The sequence below is a fragment of the Heloderma suspectum genome, chromosome 2, assembly GCF_057233095.1.
Source record: "Heloderma suspectum isolate Gila_16-S chromosome 2, 16-S_ref, whole genome shotgun sequence".
Taxonomy (NCBI): domain Eukaryota; kingdom Metazoa; phylum Chordata; class Lepidosauria; order Squamata; family Helodermatidae; genus Heloderma; species Heloderma suspectum.
In genome coordinates this window covers 340582501-340594442 of record NC_139459.1, presented here as the reverse complement: position 1 = coordinate 340594442, position 11942 = coordinate 340582501, and the positions used below count along the sequence as shown (strand labels likewise).

At 45.9% G+C, this 11942-nt stretch overlaps 1 non-coding gene across 1 annotated transcript; it reads left to right on the top strand.

The window, feature by feature from the left end:
- The first annotated feature begins 11631 nt into the window (after positions 1 to 11631).
- Positions 11632 to 11704, top strand: TRNAT-UGU (transfer RNA threonine (anticodon UGU)). Its single transcript has one exon. It is a non-coding gene; the product is annotated as a tRNA-Thr (tRNA).
- The last annotated feature ends 238 nt before the right edge of the window (positions 11705 to 11942 follow it).

Genomic DNA, 11942 nt, shown 5'->3' with positions numbered 1-11942 from the left:
AGCAAAAAAATTCCCAGCACAGTTACAATAAATTACTTGAACATCTCTGGCATTCCCATTACTAGAAATCAGGCCACATATTTCCAGAATATAATACATTTTAGCCAAAAAGAATATTTGGAAAATGTATTTTCCAGAATTAAAGTAGAAGTTTTTAATTCTTAAGGTGGAGAGAGCTTCTGTTTTCATATCATCACAATGGCAGAAGAAAGACTTCATGACCCTTCCAACCCTACTATCCTATGATTCTATGACGGAATCATAGAATAGTAGGGTTGGAAGGGGCCTATAAGACCATCGAGTCCAACCCCCTGCTCAATGCAGGAATCCAAGTCAAAGCATCCCTGACAGATGGCTGTCCAGCCTTGTCTTGAATGCCTCCAGTGTGGGAGAGCCCACTACCTCCCTAGGTAATTGGTTCCATTGTCATGTTGCTCTAACAGTCAGGACGTTTTTCCTGATGTTCAGCCGGAATTTGGCTTCCTGTAACTTGAGCCCAGTATTCCGTATCCTGCATTCTGGGATGATCAAGAAGAGATCCTGTCCTTCCTCTCGAGAAGAGATCCTGTCCTTCCTCTCTGTGACAACCTTTCAAGTACTTGAAGAGCTCTATCCTATCTCCCCTCAGTCTTCTCATCTCAAGGCTAAACATTCCCAGTTCTTTCAGTCTTCATAGGGCTTTGTTTCCAGTCCCCTGATCATCCTTGTTGCCCTCCTCTGAACCCTCTCCAGCTTGTCTGCATCCTTCTTAAAGTGTGGTGCCCAGAGCTGGACACAGTACTCAAGATGGGGCCTAACCAGTGCTGAGTAGAGGGGAACTATTACTTCACATAATTTGGAACCTATGCTTCTATTAATGCAGCCCCAAATAGCATTTGCCTTTTTTTGCAGCCACATCACATTGTTGGCTCATATTCAGCTTGTGATCGACAACCATTGGTTCATTCCAACTCTGTGATGCAAAGATTATGGTGATGAAGAAACCTGCACATGTCTATCCCAACCATCACAAAATGTAATATTATACAGGGTTTTCTGCAATATTGGGTTGGAAGGGGCCTATAAGACCATCGAGATAAGGGGTGCTCCCAGATGAGGCTTTGATGGTGCAATCGACCCACCTTCTTCATGGAATTTTAGAGGGGAGCGGGGGGACACCAGATGTCTTCACTTTGTAACATCCCATGTTTCCCATGTTTCCCCATTTGTTCCATCTTTTGCTTACCACAAAAAAATGAATTAAAGAGGGAAAGATGGAATAGCTACAAAATGCCTTTGGACTGTTAGTGCCCTCCATCCAGAAGCACCGAGAGTTAGTTGCACTTGGCTTCCACTGAAATCCGTGAGTCAAGTCAGTTGCAGCTTAACTTAAGTCCCATTGATCTCAATAGGAACTAAGTGCAATTAACTTGGGTTGCAATCCTATACCCACTTACCCAAGATTAAGTTCCACTGAATAGTTAGGTATTGGATTGCAGTGTTGGTCTGGATCCAATTCATTGTGCCAATACTGAAGGCAGATATATTTTTAAGATCAAAGAGAGTGAAATGGACTTACCAGTAACCTGATCACAAAATTAGTCTTTTATTAATTAATGCAGAATGAGTATCAGCCAGTACCTGGCTCTCTCCTTGCCATCACATGGAAATGTTAGCATTTGATTTTTTTTTACTGTGTGTTTGTTCCAATTCTAGACATTTCTTAATCTGCTTTGAGTCAATGGGATTATCTACACTAGAGATTTAGGGCGCAATCCTATGGCCGCTAGACAGTGGCTGGACGGCTAGAGGATTTTTTGTTTTCTGGGAACGGAGCTCAGAGCCAGAGCCAGCGCTCCGAGGTCAGTTCCCAGAAATCCAACTCCTCGCCCCTTCCCCCGCCACCTCGTAGGTGGCGTCGTTTGTCCCTGGCTCTGCACTTGTGAGAGCAGCACAGATCAGGGGGAAAGGGGGCGTTCCTGGGGGAGGGGAGGGGAGGGGAGGGGATGGCGGAAGCACCATTACGATGCTTCCTATGCGCTGTCCGCCCCCCCCCCCCGCTCTGAGGTGCCCTGGCTAGACAGCTGAAATCGGCCGTCTAGCCACAAATGCAGGGCGGCTGGAGCACAGAGGAGAAGATCCCCTCTGCTCTTCGGCTGCCCTGCATTAGCTAGTCAGTCGCCTCCGAGTTTGGAGGTGGCCGACTATCACCACTGGATTGCACCCTTAAAGTGTCTGAAGTCATTCCCTCTTTCCCACAAATTGTAGTTCTGTGTGCAGTTCTAGGGATCCCTACCAGAGATTTCTTAACACCCTTACTAAACTACAATCTTTCTTTGCTAGATGCATGACTATCAAACTATACTAATGCTTTTATAAGCCTCTAGATATATACACAGTGTCTTTGGCATCATTTCATCTGAGGAGAAGAACCCATTTTGAGTAATGGATTCCACTTTCAGCTCTTGAAGGCAGGCACAATTTTTGTTTGGCATGTGTCTTTCAGGTTTTCTTCACCAGCGTTTTCTTCACCTGCGATTTAAAACCTGCAATAACGAACTGATTGCATGATGGGCTTTGGAAACCTGCTGATTGTTGAGGAAAAGGTTCCTCCTGTGCAAGCACTGGGTCATTACTGACCCCTAGAGGGACACCGCTTGCGTTGGCGTTTTCATGGCAGACTATAGTGGGGTGGTTTGCCGTTGCCTTCCCCAGTCACGACTACCTTCCCCCCCGCAAGCTGGGTACTCATTTTACCGACCTCGGAAGGATGGAGGGCTGAGTTGACCTGAGCCGGCTACCCGAGACCCGGCTTCCACTGGGATCGAACTCAGGTCCCTTTGGAAATAAACCCTGAAGACATGACCTGATCCCCGCTTCCTTCCTGGTATGCTGTACTATTACTGTAAGCCATGCTTTCTGCCTAGACTCTGTCAACAATGTCCCTGAGTTTAACAGGCTCTCGGGTTGCTCTTGATCTCAAACTCATCATTGCGGGATGAGAGGAGGTTGGAACTGGTTTGTTTGAGCAAGGGCAAAAGGCCAGTTTGCTTGACAGCACATTTGGGAAATACTGCTCTAATGATGTAACTGTGAATCTATATTCTCCTATATACTTCCTCCTGTGCCTGGTAATGCTTGCTCAACCTGTACATTTGTAAATAAACTGATTATTACAGAGACACCCGATGTTTGTAGTGCTCTTTCCTCTGAAGGAAACTGACCTTATAAAGGCTGCTTTAAACATCTCTCTGCTTGGGAAAGGAGCGGGGGGAAGGATGAAGTAATTTTTTAAATAACCGATAACATGCGTTTGGTATGTTATTTGTCTCTGACTCTAGGATTATATCATCTTCTCTTCCGGCCCTGTCATTAACCTGAATGAGGTGGTTGCCTCAGGTGGAGAATGCTGTGAGGTGGGGAGCTGCGGTGACGTGTTAGAGGACAGAGCTGTGCGTGCCACATAGCCTGTCCTACACCTTCTAAGTCAGCCTGCTGCCCTCAGGTGTGGTGGAGGATGCTGGCCCTTCAGCAGTGTTGAAATAAGATTCAACTGCCAGTCTGGTCAGCCTTGCCCATAGTAAGAACATAAGGAAAGCTGTGCCGCATCAGACCAAGGGTCCACCAAGTCCAGCATTCTGTTCATGCAGTGGCCAACTAGCTGCCCTTGCGAAACCCATAAGCAGGACATGAGTGCAACAGCACCCTCCCACACAAGTTCCCCAGCAATCAGTGTACATAGGCATACTGCCTTTGATACTGGAAGTAGCGTATAGCCATCAGGACAAGTAGCCATGGATACCCTTCTCCATGAATTTGTCTAATCCCCTTTTAAAGCCATTCAAATTGGTGGCTGCTACTACGCCTTGTGGTAGTGAATTCCTCAGTTTGACTATGCTTGGTGGAAGAAGTACTTCTTTTTATCTGTCCTGAATCTCCCACCAATCAGCTTCATGGGATGACCCTGGGTTCTAGTATTATGAGAGGGAGAAAAATGCCCCTGACTTTCCCATGTGGAATGGGGAAATCTACAGGGGACTTCTATTTGTGTTTGCTTGAAGCCTTCACATGACCAAGAACTCTGATTTATTCCCCTGTAGACATCCACTCTCAACACATGGAGTTAGGGACTTAAAGGGCGGAGCCAGGGCACATAAGCATGTTGGGGGCGGGGCCAGAGCACACTGCCTCATCCCTCTTTGTTGTTGTTGTTGTTCAGTCGTTCAGTCGTGTCCGACTCTTCGTGACCCCATGGACCATAGCATGCCAGGCCTTCCTGTCCTGCGCTCTCTCCCGGAGCGTGCTCAAGTTCATATTCATTGCATCTGTGATGCTATCTAGCCATCTCTTCCTCTGCCGTCCCCTTCTCCTTTTGCCTTCAGTCTTTCCCAGCATCAGGCTCTTTTTCAGGGAGTTTTCTCTTCGCATTAGGTGGCCAAAATATTGGAGCTTCAGCTTCAGTATCTGTCCTTCCAATGAGCACTCAGGGTTGATTTCCTTTAGGATGGACTGATTTGACCTCCTTGCAGTCCAGGGGACTCGTAAGAGTCTTCTCCAGCACCACAGTTCGAAAGCATCGATTCTTCGGCGCTCAGCCTTCCTTATAGTCCAGCTCTCACAGCCATACATTACTACTGGGAAAACCATAGCTTTGATTAGACAGACCTTTGTCGGCAAGGTGATGTCTCTGCTTCTTACTATGCTGTCTAGGTTTGCCATAGCTTTCCTCCCAAGGAGCAAGTGTCTTTTAATTTCATGGCTACAGTCACTATCTACGGTGATCTTGGAGCCCAAGAAAGTAAAATCTGTCACTGCTTCCATTTCTTCCCCTTCTATATGCCAGGAAGTGATAGGGCCAGATGCCATGATCTTAGTTTTTTTAATGTTGAGTTTCAAACCAGCTTTTGCACTCTCCTCTTTCACCCTCAACAAGAGGCTCTTGAGATCCTCTTCGCTTTCTGCCATTAGGGTGGTATCGTCTGCATATCGGAGGTTGTTGATAATTCTCCTGGCAATCTTAATTCCGACCTCTGATTCATCCAACCCGGCATTTCTCATGATGTACTCTGCATATAAGTTAAATAAGCAGGGTGACAATATGCAGCCTTGTCGTACTCCTTTCCCAATTTTGAACCACTCGGTTGTTCCATGTCTGGTTCTTACTGTTTCTTCTTGACCCTCGTACAGGTTTCTCAGGAGACAGGTAAGGTGGTCTGGTACTCCCATCACTTTAAGAATTTGCCACAGTTTGTTGTGATCCACACAATCAAAGCCTTTAGCGTAGTCAATGAAGCAGAAATAGACGTTTTTCTGGAATTCTCTTGCTTTCTCCATGATGCAGCGAATGTTGGCGATTTGATCTCTAGTTCCTCTGCCTCTTCAAAACCCCGCTTGTACTTCCGGTAGTTCTCGGTTCGCATACTGTTGAAGCCTAGCTTGTAGGATTTTGAGCATCACCTTGCTGGCATGTGAAATGAGCGCAATTGTGCGGTAGTTTGAACACTCTTTGGCGTTGCCCTTCTTTGGAATTGGAATGTAAACTGACCTTTTCCAGTCTTGCGGCCACTGTTGAGTGTTCCAGATTTGTTGGCATATTGAATGCAGCACTTTAACAGCATCATCTTTTAGGATTTTAAATAGCTCAGCTGGAATACTGTCATCTCCGCTAGCTATGTTGTTACTAATGCTTCCTAAGGCCCACTTGACTTCACTCTCGAGGATGTCTGGCTCAAGTTCAATGACCGCACTATCATGGCTATCAGGGACATTCAGATCTTTCCTGTATAGTTCTTCTGTGTATTCTTGCCACCTCTTCTTAATCTCATCTGCTTCTGTTAGGTCCCTGCCTTCTTTGTCCTTTATCATGCCCGTCTTTGCACAAAATGTTCCCTTGAGATCTCCGATTTTCTTGAAGAGATCTCTAGTCTTTCCCATTCTATTGTTTTCCTCGATTTCTTTGCATTGTTCATTTAAGAAGGCCTTCTTGTCTCTCCTTGCTATTCTCTGGAACTCTGCATTCAGTTGGATATATCTTCCCCTTTCTCCCTTGCTTTTTGCTTCCCTTCTTTCCTCAGCTACTTGTAAAGCCTCATCAGACAGCCACTTGGCTTTCTTGCATTTCTTTATCTTTGGGATGGATTTCATTGCTGCCTCCTGAACATTGTTTCGGACCTCCGTCCCTAGTTCCTCAGGCACTCTGTCTATCAGGTCTAGTCCCTGAAATCTATTCCTCACCTCCACTGTATATTCAGAAGGGATATGATTTAGGTCATACCTGAATGGTGTAGTGGTTTTCCCTACGTTCTTCAATTTCAGCCGAAATTTTGCAAGAAGCAGCTCATGATCTGAGCCACAGTCAGCTCCAGGTCTTGTTTTTACTGACTGTATAGAGCTTCTCCATCTTTGGCTGCAAAGTACATAATCAATCTGATTTTGATACTGACCATCTGGTGATGTCCATGTGTAGAGTCGTCTCTTGTGCTGTTGGAAAAGTGTGTTTGCTATGATCAGCGTGTTCTCTTGGCAAAACTCTATTAGCTTTTGTCCTGCTTCATTTTGTACACCAAGGCCATGCCTGCCTGTTATCCTGGTGATTTCTTGACTTCCTACTTTAGCATTCCAATCCCATATGATGAAGAGGACATCTTTTTTGTGTGTTAGTTCTAGAAGGTGTTGTAGGTCTTCATAGAACCGATCAACCTCCGCTTCTTCGGCATCAGTGGTTGGGGCATAGACTTGAATTACTGTGATGTTGAATGGTTTGCCTTGGATTCGTACTGAGATCATTCTATCATTTTTGAGATTGTACCCCAGTACTGCTTTTCCCACCCTTTTGTTGACTATGAGTGCTACTCCATTTCTTCTAAGGGATTCTTGCCCACAATAGTAGATATGATGGTCACCTGAATTAAATTCGCCCATGCCTGTCCATTTTAGTTCGCTGATTCCCAAGATGGTGATGTTTAATCTTGCCATCTCATGTTTGACCACCTCCAGCTTACCTTGATTCATTGATCTGACATTCCAGGTTCCTAAACAATATTGTTCTTTACAGCATCGGATTTTCTTTTCACCACCAGACACATCCACAGCTGAGTGTCCTTTCGGGTATGGCCCAGCCGCTGGCACTACTTGGAAATACCCTCTGCTCTTCCCCAGTAGTATATTGGACACCTTCCGACCTGAGGGTCTCATCTTCCGGCGTCATATCTTTTAGCCTTGTGATACGTTCCATGGGGTTTTCTTGGCAAGAATACTGGAGTGGGTTGCCATTTCCTTCTCCAGTACATCCCTCTTACCCATGTTCAATGTAGCCTATTCAGGCATAACACCCGAACAGTATGTTAACTCGCAGCACATTTCCCAGATCAAGTCTAGTCTGACCCATGTCTAAGGGCCATTTCAGAAATGACCCCAAGTCAAGTTTGCTACCACTTGTATATGCAGTGAGGAGCTATTCAATCCTGGCTTGCTGACCAGTGTACCCTGTGGGAGATACATGCTTGGAGAAATGCATTTTTAATCAAAATTTACACATCACCTCTTTTAGCTGTGCATGAACAAAAAGGGGTAATGTGTGAAGATGGGGGTGGGTGGGGAAGGAGGTCAATTTTTCCCTCAATTTAAATTACTCCCATCAGCCGCTATTGGCCACAAAGGTGAAAACAAAAACGACAGGCACAATATTATTGTTTTAATTACGATATTTGTGCCCCACCCTTCAAAGAAACTTCCTCAGGGTGTCTTTACAATCAAAATAAAAATGCAACAATAATGCAACAAAAGTAAAGCACATATATACAACAGCAGTTATAACATCTAAAACAGAAAATGGCACAGCAGCATGAAACCTAGTTACCAGAGAGAAAATGATTGAAATGCCTGAGAGACTGAGAATGCAATTCTCTGCATGTTTAGATAGAAAAAGGTCTTTCCCCCCTATCTAAACATGCTGAGAACTGCACCCTAAAAATGTCTTTGCCTGGCACCAAATTTACATCAGAGCAGCTGCCCAGTGAGCTTTCCTGGGTCGAGCATTCCAAAGCTGTGAGGTGCCTTCTGCCCTGGCTGTGATGGCAAGGACACTCAAAGGAGGGCCTTCAAATACAATCTTGGTGTACAGGTAAGGTCACATGAAGATACGCAATCCATCAGGTACTCTTGTCCCAGGCAAAGAAGGGTTTATAAGGTAAGCACTGGCATGCTGAACTGGGCCCAGAAGTTGCTGCAGATGTCTGGGGACTGAGGAAATGCGTTTGCAACATCCAGTCCAAGACAGCATTCTTGCAACTGTCCTTTGCACTAATTGCAGTTTCCATACTGTCTGCAAAGGTAGCCCATAATAGTTATCTGTCCCGGAGTTTACCAGACTGTGGATGACTTGAGTTAAAGCTACAATCCTATATAGTAAGAGCAAACTCCTTCTCTGAGCATTGATCTTTCTGTAGCTAAAATGGCACCATCTATCCAGAAGAGGGAGATACAAGCCGGCTAGGTGGGAACTCCAAGGCTGGCAGAAGTATAAAAAAAATCTTTAGGGAGGAAAAGCTGGGGGGGGGGGCAGGACCCCCAGACAGTCCAAGGATGACTGTTCCATGGGCATAGAATGCTGGCTGGCTGGCTGTTGCCGTGGTGGGGTTGGGGATGGAATGGAAAACTCGGGTGGGCAGTGGAGGCTGGTGGCTCCGATGTCAGTGGGGCAGTGAATCCGTTCTGGGTTTCAGTCAGCACCAGTCTGACTGAAATCCAGAATGGATGCAGTGCCCCACTGACATCAGAGCCACCAGCCTCCACTGGGGGAGGGGGAGTGGAAATGGAATGGAGTATCCATGGCTACCTGGATGGAACTCTTACAAAAATTGTGTTCTATCCCTGGTAGACTCATCCAATTTGTTTACCAAGAACGAGAGGAGGCAGAGATCTGGTCCAACACGATTTTATTCTGCAGAATAAGGCAACCTTTGGGGCTAACGCACCAGCAAGGATGACACCCAAGTAATGTGATCCAGAAGCTTATATACACAAAGTCTTTGAGGGCTGTCTTACGCCTGCTCTCTACTAACTTCTTTGTCTAGTGGGCACAAACAACGCCCCTCAACACTCAAGCATGCGTAGAGAGACAGTCACATACTCTTGCATACTACATTCTTGACATTCCTGAGTCTCTGATAAAGCACTATATCTTTGCCAACATGGCAGCTTTATACATAGGTAGAACACACACAAAAATCTAGCTACATAGAACAGCTTAAGCTAAACTAGACATATTAAAGCTGCCATTTCTATAACAGAACCTTGGAACAGGCCTTCTCTACGCTGCAACATTTTATTGCAGGTCCCACTTGCATAGAATGAATGCAAAATGATAGCAATGTTGATGCTGTGGAACTATGTCCTCCACTAATATTTAAAATGCTAGAAATGAGCATTTGCATTGTTTAGCACAACACGAGGGAGAGAGAGAAAGAAATTAACAATGCCATATTGTTAAGGCTTCCCCTACAACTTTGGCTTGTATGAGTCCAGCATTTAAAGAATCTCTTGATCCAATAAAATCATTGCCCTTAGAAATATAAGAAATCTTGATAAAATAGTGAAGAGCAGAGACATCACACTGACAACAAAGGTCTGCATCGTTAAAGCAATGGTATTCCCCCTAGTAACCTATGGCTGTGAGAGCTGGACCATAAGGAAGGCTGAGCGAAGGAAGATAGATGCTTTTGAACTGTGGTGCTGGAGGAAAATGCTGAGAGTGCCTTGGACTGCAAGAAGATCAAACCAGTCCATACTCCGGGAAATAAAGCCAGACTGCTCACTGGAGGGAATGATATGAAAGGCAAAACTGAAGTACTTTGGCCACATATTGAGAAGACAGGATACTCTAGAGGAGATGCTGATGCTAGGGAAAGTGGAAGGCCAAAGGAAGAGGGGCCGACCAAGGGCAAGGTGGCTGGATGATATTCTGGAGGTGACGGACTTGACCTTGGGGGAGCTGGGGGTGGCGACGGCCGACAGGAAGCTCTGGCGTGGGCTGGCCCATGAAGTCACGAAGAGTCGGAAGCGACTGCGCGAATTAACAACAACCACCACCTTACTTCACATATTGCTATGTGTCTTTTGAACCAGACATGGAACAACCGAGTGGTTCAAAATTGGGAAAGGAGTACGACAAGGCTGCATATTGTCACCCTGCTTATTTAACTTATTTGCAGAGTACATCATGAGAAATGCCGGGTTGGATGAATCAGAGGTCGGAATTAAGATTGCTGGGAGAATTATCAACAACCTCCGATATGCAGACGATACCACCCTAATGGCAGAAAGCGAAGAGGATCTAAAGAGCCTCTTGTTGAGGGTGAAAGAGGAGAGTGCAAAAGCTGGTTTGAAACTCAACATTAAAAAAACTAAGATCATGTCATCTGGCCCCATTACTTCCTGGCATATAGAAGGGGAAGAAATGGAAGCAGTGACAGATTTTACTTTCTTGGGCTCCAAGATCACCGCAGATGGTGACTGTAGCCATGAAATTCAAAGACGCTTGCTCCTTGGGAGGAAAGCTATGGCCAACCTAGACAGCATAGTAAGAAGCAGAGACATCACCTTGCCGACAAAGGTCCGTCTAATCAAAGCTATGGTTTTCCCAGTAGTAATGTATGGCTGTGAGAGCTGGACTATAAGGAAGGCTGAGCGCCGAAGAATTGATGCTTTCGAACTGTGGTGCTGGAGAAGACTCTTACGAGTGCCCTGGACTGCAAGGAGGTCAAATCAGTCCATCCTAAAGGAAATCAACCCTGAGTGCTCATTGGAAGGACAGATACTGAAGCTGAAGCTCAAATATTTTGGCCACCTAATGCGAAGAGAAAACTCCCTGGAAAAGACCCTGATGCTGGGAAAGACTGAAGGCAAAAGGAGAAGGGGACGGCAGAGGATGAGATGGCTAGATAGCATCACGGATGCAATGAATATGAACTTGAGCACGCTCCGGGAGAGAGCGGAGGACAGGAAGGCCTGGCGTGCTATGGTCCATGGGGTCACGAAGAGTCGGACACGACTGAACGACTGAACAACAACAACAAACCACCTTACTTCACATATTGCTATGTGTCTTTTGTGGCCTAGTCTGGTCTAGGAGTATCTGTTGGTGGAACTAAGTGCGTGCGTGTGAACCGGATATGTCATTTGGACTGGAGATGATTTGGGTGTCTTGATGAAGAGAGAGAGAGAAATATAAAAGTATTGTCCTGTATCTAAAAAGTGTGACCTGTGTGACTTGAACAAGCTAGCTTGGCTTCGACTGTTTTAATTTTAAAGTCGAGAGCCATACGCGTGTAATACGCGTTCTGATCGGCAGATGGCACTGTTCTCGCGCAATTCCGCCCCCTCCCCTTTTTTTGCAGCGGACGTGGGGGTAGCGGTGGGAGGGGTACTTTCTGTTAGGCTGCCTCGAAGCTGCGGCCTGCTGAGGTTAGGGGGAGGCAAAAGGCAAGATTTTAAACACGAATTTCAGTGTAGAGAGCGCGCGCCCCTTTAATAGCTGGTGAACACGGTTCAGCGTTGACACGCGAACAAACTAGCGTGGCGCTTTCAGGCAGCAGCACCGAAGCGGCAGGCCGTCGCCTTGTCTACAGAAAACAGCACCATGCTTAGCATGTAGGCTCCATAGCTCAGGGGTTAGAGCACTGGTCTTGTAAACCAGGGGTCGCGAGTTCAAATCTCGCTGGGGCCTTACGTTTTGTCTATTTTTTCACCAATAGTTTGTCGTGAACACGGTATGCTTTTGCTGCATTAGGGGACTGAAATCTCCTTTACATTCGTGCACGGAAGGATTTATAAACGCAACAACGTGTTCTATCATTTGAAAAAAACACACATACTACTGGCTTCGGGATTTTGCTACCACCCAAACCTGCATTACTATAACCTAATTTGTCCTGCTCACCAATCCTGGGGAGAGAGAGAGAGGG